Here is a 10,843-nt window from a genome sequence, read left to right on the forward strand (position 1 = left end):
GTGCTGTAGACCTGTTTTCCTCTCTTTCAGTCAGTTATGGGGACAGAGTGTTCTGCTTTCGGGCGTGTAGTTTTTCCTCTCTACAGGTCTTCAGCTGTTCCTGTGGGCCTGTGTCTTGAGTTCACCAGGCAGCTTTCTTGCAGCAGAAAATTTGGTCTTACCTGTGGTCCTGAGGCTCAAGTTCGCTCATGGGGTGCTGCCCAGGGGCTCTCTGCAGCGGCAGCAACCAGGAATACCTGTGCCGCCCCTTCCGGGAGCTTCAGTGCACCAGGGTTCCAGATGGTCTTTGGCTTTTTCCTCTGGCGTCCGAGATGTGTGTGCAGGGAGCAGTCTCTTCTGGTTTCCCAGGCTTGTCTGCCTCTCTGAATGTTTAGCTCTCCCTCCCACGGGATTTGGGTGCAGAGAACTGTTTATCCGGTCTGTTTCCTTCAGGGTCCGGCGGTGTCTCTGGCAGGGGTCCTGCCGCTCCTGGGCCCTCCCCCACGGGAGCCCAGAGGCCTTATACAGTTTCCTCTTGGGCCAGGGATGTGGGCAGGGGTGAGCAGTGTTGGTGGTCTCTTCCGCTCTGCAGCCTCAGGAGTGCCCACCTGACCAGGCGGTTGGGTCTCTCTCTCACAGTGTCTGGGGGCAGAGAGCTGCTGCGGGCCGGGATCCGCGGGTGTGGGACTTCCGGTAAACACAGAATGTGCCTGGTCCTAGAGGAATTCTGCTTCCCTGTGTCCCAAGCTCACCAGGCAGCTTTCTTGCAGCAGAAAAGTTGGTCTTACCTGTGGTCCCGGGGCTCAAGTTCGCTCGTGGGGTGCTGCCCACGGGCTCTCTGCAGCGGCAGCAACCAGGAAGCCCAATTTATCTGTCTTAAAGAAATTTTTTTAAATAAACAAAAAAGAAATCGTTGTTACTTGTTTATATAAAATAGAAAACTATTTCTAGTGTGCTAGTTTGCATAATTATATATGTACATATAATGTGATAGAGTACTCAGCCAAAATAATTCAACATTTTAGCATGAAACTAAAGTATTGAGAAAAATTTAGACTTATTAGTTCTTTATGTGGGAATCAGTGATAGAAGGTTCATAATTCGATTATAACCTGTCTTAGTTAGGGTTTACCATTTTAAACAGACTTGGCCAAAGCAACTCTTGTAAGGACAACATTTATTTGCAGCTGGCTTACATTATTACCAAGATGGGAGCATGACAATTTCCAGCAGGCATGGAGCAAGACCAGAAAAAGTTCTACCTCTTTATCTGAAGGCTGCTACAAGATGACTAGGCGGCTAGGAGGTGGGTTTTAAAGTGGACTCCCACATTGACACGCTTCCTTCAAATAACACTAAACCTCTTAATAGTGTTATTCCCTGGGTCAAACATACTCAAACTACCACAGAACAGGAAAAGAAAGAGATGAATCTTCATTATGCGTAACAGGATCTTTCTATTATTTCATTTACTCTCTATAGTATAGATAGGTTTAATTAAAAGGAAAGCAAGCTGTAAAGATGGAATTAATGAAAGGACAAAATTAGGTACAAATTTCAGTTATAGAAATATTATAATTACTATCTTCCTTACACATAATAAATGTCAGTGAAGTAAAACCAAATAGAGACAAGCAGAGAAGAAGCTTTCCTGCACTGAGAAGAAGAGTGTTATGTCTTATTCAATATGGATTGATAACACAACATACTATGTTCATTATGTAGCATGAAGTTTGGGAGTGAAAAATCTCTGTGTTAATATGTGCACATGGGTAGACATATAAATAGAGAATAAAGGAATCAGATTCTGAAGCAGTACCCAGTTAATTCTTCTCCTTGCTACCCACCTCAATGATCTTGATTCCTGAATGAAAAGCGTACACATGTACACATGCACACACACACACACACACACACACACACGTGCACAACATTTATATTTTAATATATCTTTAACACTCAATGTCTGGGCCTCTTCCTAATTGCACGTTGCTGATGTACCCTCCTCTGATATTCCTGAGTTATTACTTATGAAAATCTTTATTCTAACTTTGCTGCTTTGTACCCAGACCTGCAGCCTCCTTGGTTGCATTCTCCAGCACCTACGTGACTTCTGTGCCTTTTACCCTATGTACCCCTCAAATGTGATGTATCCTCCCCTCACTGGCATGGCAGCTGTTCCTCTTCTGTTCCTCCTGAGTTCCTTGCCCAGAAATCTTAAATGTCCCACAAGTCCCACCTCTTTCTCCAGGTCCAGACATTTGTTGCTGGCAAATTTATTTACAAATCAAAACCAACTGGGAGCAGTGTCTCTCAGCATCTTACATGGTGATGTACAGATCCTTGTCCAATATTGGGGATCAAATTAACATAACACAAGAAACATTAGGCCAAATCCACAACAGGATTCTCATGCAGGTCAAATTACCGGAATTATGGGGTCCTTGAATTGGGTGTACAGAATTGAACTTGGGGGTCATCTGCAAGAGCGATACATACTCCTGAGAGCTGAGCAATCTCTTTATCCAATAATTTTATCTTTGGACTTTCTCTTGCACTATAAATATAAAAACTTTCATATGTTTTGAGTTTAATGATACTTTCAGGGAAAATACACAGGTATATAATATTACATTACACATGATTATTATTACTTGAACATTGTAGAAACAAGAAGAAATAAATTAGTTTGCTAATATATAATTACTGACTTTAGCCTTGATCTTTTGTGCTCCAGATAATTCATCAGTGAAATTGCTTTAGTTGAACTCCAGAAGTTATGAAAATATACAAGGTAGACAACTTTCAGCAAGCAGTCAGAAGAATATCTGAAGGTGCACAGCAATACCTTCCTCCAAACTATCAAGAGAGAAGTAAAATAGTTTTCTACAGCTTTTCATGAACAATTGTTTCTACTATAACAATGGGAATATCTCAAAAATAAAAAGACAATAAAGTACTGACTATTGAAAATCTGAAAAGAATAATTGCTTCAGGACTGTAACTACATTAGGATAAAAGCATAGGTTATATAGTGTCCATAACCATAAACCACATGCATTTCCTCAGCAAACTATTTGAATCAGTTTCCCTTGGTCACTTTGAACTTCTAATGTCCTTAACAAATAGGCTAAAAGAGAAAGAACAGTGTTAGGAGGTGTGATTGATAGCGATTTCTATGGGGAAATTAAATAGTACTGTGTCTAAAGGATGCAAGTAACATAAGAGAAGAACACATTACATCTCCTTTTAATTCCTTGATAAATAAATTAGTCAAAATAAATCAGTTTTCTAAATATTTTTAACAACCTTATTCATGTCAAAGATTAGACTGATTTTTTGAATGACTTTTAATGTTAAAAGAAAAGTCCCATGTTTGCAGAATTTAGATCTTCACTGATACTCTCATAATGATGTATATGTTTCTCATTTTCAGTGTTTTCTCATACCTTAGTGGAAAAGCTAATATTTAATTCCCTTAGAGAATTAGTGAGAAGAGTTTATGTATACTACCTACAAAGCTAATTTTAGTTGCATTGTGTATTAGTTAAAGATCTCTAAGGTAGCCAAACTTTATATATATATTTGGATGTGTCAGTCTATTTTCAGCTGCTGGAATCCTGAAGCACTTTGCTCTAAAGCTAGAAAAATAGTTGAATTGCTAGCAATGTGTTAGCAAGCAGGCAAAGAACAAAAGCTTTCTTCTCTCATGTCCTTATATAGAATTCAAACAAAATGTGGCCAAAAATCAAAGTGTCTCCTCCTAGCTCAAGACCCAGGTTAAAGATACTAGTTTCCTTACCTTAAAAGTTCAGACTAGAATTGGGTCCACCCACTTAAAATCAAGGGAAAAGTATATGATACCTGTGTTCTCCATTTCTGGATCATAGTTCATTCCAGGTATAGTCAAGTTGATAACCAAAATTTGCCATCAAAAGTCCACTACTTGTAAGCTTGGCACACAAGCATATCTCTTTTTGCCATTGTTAATTTTCAAATGAAAACAAGGTTATAACAACAGTTAAATATAATATAACTATACCACGTACAATTACAAATGCATCATATATTTAACTAGGTCACAATTATAACTAACATGGCATAACTATCTTTGTAAAGCCACAACCACATGACATGGTAGCATCAAGAGAGACCCTAAAGGATTCCCTGTACAACAGACATAATCGTTTTTACCTTGATTGTGGAGAAGCAATCTAATTTCCCCATAGAAATCACTATCAATCACACCTCCTAACACTGTTCTTTCTCTTTTAGCCTATTTGTTTAAGGACATTAGAAGTTCAAAGTGACCAAGGGAAACTGATTCAAAGTATGTGCTGCCTTTTGGAGAACCCTGACCCAACTCTCCAGGCTCCTACAATCTATTAAGATATTGTGACTGTGTCGTCAAATGATCATTTCAGCTTTCAGGATGGTGGGCCATGTACTAATACCCATGGATTCTATGATTATGGGTCCACTGCCACACTTCTCTGGCTATGAAAGAAGTTCCTTGGTAGAAGCAACAATGTGTGGAAAACTATGATGGTGCATCAGGCATTCTGTAAATCCACAGATGGTGGTTTTGGAAGAAGCATTAAATCCAGGAATAGCAAATCCATAACTGTAAAAAGTTTCTACTCAAGTGAGGACAATTCGTTGTCCTATCCATGGAGGAAGTGGGCCAATGTGGTCAGCCTGCCACTAGGTTTCTGGCTTGTCACTCCAGGAAAGGGTGCCTTACCTGACCCTCAATTTTGGTCTCTATTTTGGCAAATATAGCCCTCGGAAACAGTTATAGCCAGTGAGTGGAAAGTGGAAATCTATGTGTTTAGCCTCTATCTCTGCGACCAAGGCTACTTTATTCATGTATCCATTCTGCAAGGACAGGAATGGGTTGGGAAAGATACTGATTATCCAAAAATAATAATATGGGTCACCATATCTCCTTGATTATTGTATTCCTTCTCAGCTGATATCAACTTTTACATAGCTTATAAGTATCTTAACATCCTTTGAGCATTTAGAGATATTTATTCTCATACCTCTCCCCCAGATGTCTTCATTTATTTTTCTTTTTTAATTTTTATTAGATATATCTCTTTACTTACATTTCAAATGTTATTCCCCTTCCTGGTTTCCTGAGCATAAATCCCCATTCCCTCCCCATCCCCCATGCAGGTATTCCTCCTACACATTCCCCTTATTGCCACTCCCCGTATTCCCCTGCACTGGGGGTCAAACCTTAGCACTACCAAGGGATTCCCCTTCCACTGGTGCTCCAACAAGGCTATTCCCTGCTACAAATGCAGTTGGAGCCCTGGATGAGTCCATGCATAGTCTTTCGGTAGTGGTTTAGTCCCTGGAAGCTCTGGTTGATAGGCATTGTTGTTTTTATGGGTTGCAAGCTCCTTCTCCTCTTTCAATACTTTCTCTAATTCCCTCCAAGAGGGTCCTATTCTCAGTTTGGAGGTTTGCTGCTAGCATTGACCTTTGTATTGGACATGCTCTATTTTTCAGTCATGCTTATGCCAATATTCTGACCATCCAGGTAATGTACTAACTACAGAAGTGAATCATTGAAAAAATGCATAATTGCCAATATCTCCTTAAAGCAAAATATGTGACCATATGTACTGCCCTAAGTTTTGCCCACTGAAGATTTCTCAGTGAAGATCTCTCTTCACTGATATAATTCATGGTTGTCCCAGAAAGAGATTGCACTGCTGTCGCTATCCACTTCTGAATGGTGACTGTACATCATGCAGAACCATAATTAATTCAGGCACTAGTGTTCTCCTCCTCAGTCAACTGTTCATGGGACACACTTCATGAGGCTATAGGTACATGCTTGGTAGAAGATGACTATATCATGGGGGTATAAATAATAGACATTTAGGCAACTTCTTCATGTAACCTGCTTTTACATGCAAGACTTGCTCAGACCCAGTCACACATATACAATGTTTATTTAGTAATACACATTGCTGCAATGTGATTGCTGCAACGGATGTCCTACTGAATAAGTCGGTAGGTCAGATAACACCCATATCATGAAGGGCAGCTCAGATCACATGGTAATTTTGGTCCATTGTCAAATATACAGTTTCCACCAAGGTCCAATACCAAGAGCTGACTTTCAAGGGGAAAAAATCTTTGAAGATTATGGTAGAGACTTGCTCCCAAATTCCACAAGACACTACTGTTATTCACCTATGGGAGGCCTCCCAAAGATTTCAAACAGCATCCCTTTCTAACACTGATATCTCAGGTATCATTTGGGTCTGCTCTATCACATGGTCTAATTGGTAGAGCACCTTTCACAGAATCATGGACCTGTAGAAGAACTTGCTCTTCTTCCAAGCACTGCACAAAATTAACAGCTTTTCAAATCACTATATCAGTATATGGGTCAGAGTGACACACTCAAGTAAGAAATGTGCTATCTCCAGAATCCAAATAGTTACACTGAACATTGTTCTTTCTTGGTCATTGAAGTGGCCAGTTGCAATAACTGACTATGTACCTTAGAATAAATATCTCTGCATACCACTGAACTCATAAGAATTTCACTCAAGTAGAAGGGCCATGAATTTTGGTTGCTTTTATTTCCCATCATGGAAATAAAGTCTAAACTGGTTGTTACCACCTGGTCGCTTGATACAATCAACATTACACTATCATTATAGTTCACAACGTGATATTTTGTGGCAGAGACAGATGATCTAAGTATCTTCTAACTAAATTATGACAGAGCTGTAACTTTAATATAATCTTTAGGTAAAACTATAAAGGTATGTTGCTTCCCTTGCCAACTGAATTCAAACTGGTTTTGGGGGTCACTATGAACAGACACATAGAAAAAGAATTTGATAAGTCAATGATTTTATACCATGTATCAGGAGATATGTTAATTTGCTCGACTAAGGATACCACTTCTAGAACAGCAGCTATAATAGCAGTAATTAACTGATTGAGTTTTGACAGCCTCCATAATTTGTTCTCTGCATTGACAAAATAAGAGAGTTTAAGGGATATGTTATGGTAAATATTTTCTTGCATCTTACAGGTCCTTTGTGGTGGCACCAATTACTCCAATTACTGTCCAGTGCAACTGTTTTTATTAACTACTTTCTTTGGCAGAGGCAACTGTAAAGACTTTCATTTAGCCTTTCCAACAATAATAATCCTCACTTCAAAGGTCAGGGCCACAATATGAGAATGCTAAGTATATTTATACCAATTATCCATCCTGGGACCTAGAAATGATGGTATGATGAGTTTGGGGACCAACTGGACATACCTTGAGTCATGCTTCATCCAAAAACTCCATTAATTCCTTGACTTTTATAAGTTACAACTTTAACTGGAGGACCAAAACATTTCTTGGGGTATCCAAGAATCAGTGACCCTTTAGAACCAGAATCCAATAGACCCCAGAATTTCTGAGTGTTTCCTTTTCTGTAGTATACAGATGTCCATGTAAAAGATCATAGAGCCCTTTAGAGGAAGACAGAAGGAAGTTTAACAGTAAAACTTTCAGATATTTTTTCAAGCTCCCTCTGCAAAGGAAGCTGGCCATCCTTAATTTAAGGGATTCTGCATCTGAAAACTGGCTCAATTCTTGAAATTGATCCATAATCCAATTCAACCTTTCTTTCATTTGTTTGATAATTTTTGGTAATACAGATAAAACAAAATTCGCTAGGCTTCTTATCTCTTTTATCCCTGCAAATACCTTGATTGATTAGTTACCAAAGGCCCATGAGAGTCATGCCACCATAAAATTTACTTTGCCTTTCATGGAAATTATAGGTTAGGTCATGATGAAAATTACTTTGTCTATGTTGTCCATTACAATAACTACAATCACCTTGCCTTGGATATTCAGTGCTTCTCCCTGACCCCTGCTACTTCAGGAGCCAATTTAACTTACTGCATTTAATTCATCCAACTGAGCAGCAGTTTCTCCAACCCTAAACTCTGGCACAAGGAAAACCGCAACAACAAACTCTTCAAATGTGCTGCTGCCCTTTTCATCATTTGGTATCTTGTAGAATTAGTAAATAGCATGTTTTCTAGGTCTTCCCATTGTGATGGACTAGGTTTTACACCCTGTACCTACTCTAGCATTGCAACTTTCTTGAGTCTTAAAATCTTTTCAGCAATAACACTTAGGCAAGGGAAAAGAACATATATTGCAGATATATATTTTTCAGTAGATCATCTTTTGACAAATCCTTCAGCCAACCATTCAAATAAACTTTGACTCCTTTATTAATTTTTTTAGTTTCCATATTAAAATGGGGATCTCCACTAAGAGGGCACATATCAATAAACTCAGTCTGGTCTAGTTTTTTGTTCCTTCCACGATTGTCCTCTTAAAATCTATTTCCACACGTATTTCCCAAATATCTGCTTGAATAAATTAGCAAACTCATTAAGGTGTTTAGTAGTATAGACCACCTCCTCATGTACTATACTTTCTACCACCTGTAGGCCTAAATCTGGTTATAAGAATAGAGAAGACAAATGGAAAGTACAGAAGGAATTATGTATTGTCTTACCTGGCATTTCTTGTAGAGGAGGTTAAGACTGGTTTAATAGACAATGAAGAATTAACTTCCTTAGTCAAAGGTAAGAAGAACAATCTTCCAAGGAAATGGAGGAGTGAGTGTGTCTTATGCTTAAGTGAGATAATCCCTTAAGTATCTGAGCTTTCAAAGTTCTGAGTTCAATAGGATTCTTTCACCCATTCCCATGCTAAATCATAGGCTCCTAATCTTTATCAATTAATGCCTTTAACTGCTAACCTCTCTCTGGCTGGGAGTTGAATTTTTGCTGTAATTCAGCCAACCTTATAATACTATCTTGTTTGATTTTCTTTCTTTATTTTATTGGATATTTTTATTTATATTTCAAATGTTATCCATTCCCGGTTTTCTGGCCATAAGCCCCCTTAAATATCCCACTTCTTTTCTTCTGTAAGGGTTTTCCCCTCCCCAGTCACTCCCCTTCTGCCCCCTGATCTTCCTCTACACTTGGGGTCCAGCCTTAGCAGGACCAAGAACTTCTCCTTCCATTGGTGCCCAACAAGGCCATCCACTCCTACATATACTGCTGGAGTCATGGGTCAGTCCATGTATCCTCTTTGGGTAGTGGTTTAGCCCCTGGGAGCACTGGATGGTTGGCATTGTTGTTCTAATGGGGTTGCAAGCTCCTTCAGCTCCTTCTATCCTTTCTCTAATTCCTCCAACAGGGATCCTGTTCTCAGTTCAATAGTTTTCTGCTACCATTTGCCTCTGTATTTGATGTGCTCTGTTTGTGCCTCTCAGAAGACAGCTATATCAGCCTCCTGTCAGCAAGCACTTCTTAGTTTAAGCAATCTTATCTAGTTTTCATGGCTGTATATGTATGTATATATATATATGGGCTGTATACCCATATGGGACAGGTTCTGAATGGCCATTCCTTCAGTCTCTGCTCTGAACTTTGCCTCTATATACCCTCTTATTAATATTTTTGCTATCCCCTTTAAGAAGGAGTGGAGCATCCTCACTTTGGTCATCCTTCTTCTTGTGGTTTATGTGGTTTGTGAATAGTATCTTGGGTAATTTGAACTTTTAGGTTAATATTCACTTATCAGTGAGTGCATACCATGTGTATGTTTGGGCTACCTCTCTCAGGATGATATTTTCTAGTTCCATCAATTTGGCTATGATTTCATGAAGTCATTGTTTTTGATAGCTGAGTAGTACTATTGTGTTGATAAACCACATTTACTGTATTTATCCCTTGGTTGAAGGACATCTGGGTTCTACCAGCTTCGGGCAATTAAAATAAGGCTGCTATAAACATAGTAGAATACGTATCCTGTTACTTTAGAGCATCATTTAAATACATGCCCAAGAGAGGTATAGCTGGGTCCTCAGCTAGTACTATGTCCAAGAGTCTGAGGAACCTCCAGACTGTTTTCCAGAGTGGTTGTACCAGTTTGAAATCCCACCAACAATGGAGGAGTGTTCCTCTTTCTCCACATTCTCACCAGCATCTGTTGTCACCTGAGTTTTTAATTTTAACCATTCTGACTGATGTGAGGTCAAATCTCAGTGTTGTTTTGATTTGCATGTTCTGGATGACTAAGCATGTTGAACATTTCTTTAAGTACTTCTCAGCCATTTGATATTCCTCAGCTCAGAATTCTTCGTTTAGCTCTGTATTCCATTTTTAAAAGGGTTCTTTGGCTCTCTGGTGTCTAACTTCTTGAGTTCTTTGTATATTTTATATATTAGTCCTCTGTGGGACATAGGATTGGTAAAGATCTTTTCCCAATCTGTTGGTTGCTGTTTAGTCCTAATGACAGTGTCCTTTGCCTTACAGAAGCTTTGCAGTTCATGAGGTCCCATCTGTCCATTCTTAGAGCAAAAGCCATTGATGCTTTGTTCAGGAAATTTTTCCCAGTATCCATGTGATTGATGCTCTTCCCCCATTTTTCTTCTGTTAGTTTGAGTGCATCTGGTTTGATGTGGAGGTCCTTGATCCACTTGGACTTAAGATTTGTACTGGGAGATAAGAATGGATCCACTTGCATTCTTCTACATGCTAACCTCCACTTGAACCACCACCATTTGTTCAGAAATCCATCAACGTAATCCACTATGTAAATAAACTCAATGCAAAAATATTTATGATCATTTCATTAGATGCTGAGAAAACATTTGACAAAATTCAACACCCTTTAATGATAAAAGTGCTGGAAAGATGAGGAATTCAAGGCCCATACATAAGTAAAAACAATATACAGCAAACCAGTAGCCAACATTAACCTAAATGGAGAGAAACTTCAAGCAATCCAGTATAATCA

This window comes from Rattus norvegicus, chromosome 4, assembly GCF_021556685.1.
Source record: "Rattus norvegicus strain SHRSP/BbbUtx chromosome 4, alternate assembly SHRSP_T2T, whole genome shotgun sequence".
Taxonomy (NCBI): domain Eukaryota; kingdom Metazoa; phylum Chordata; class Mammalia; order Rodentia; family Muridae; genus Rattus; species Rattus norvegicus.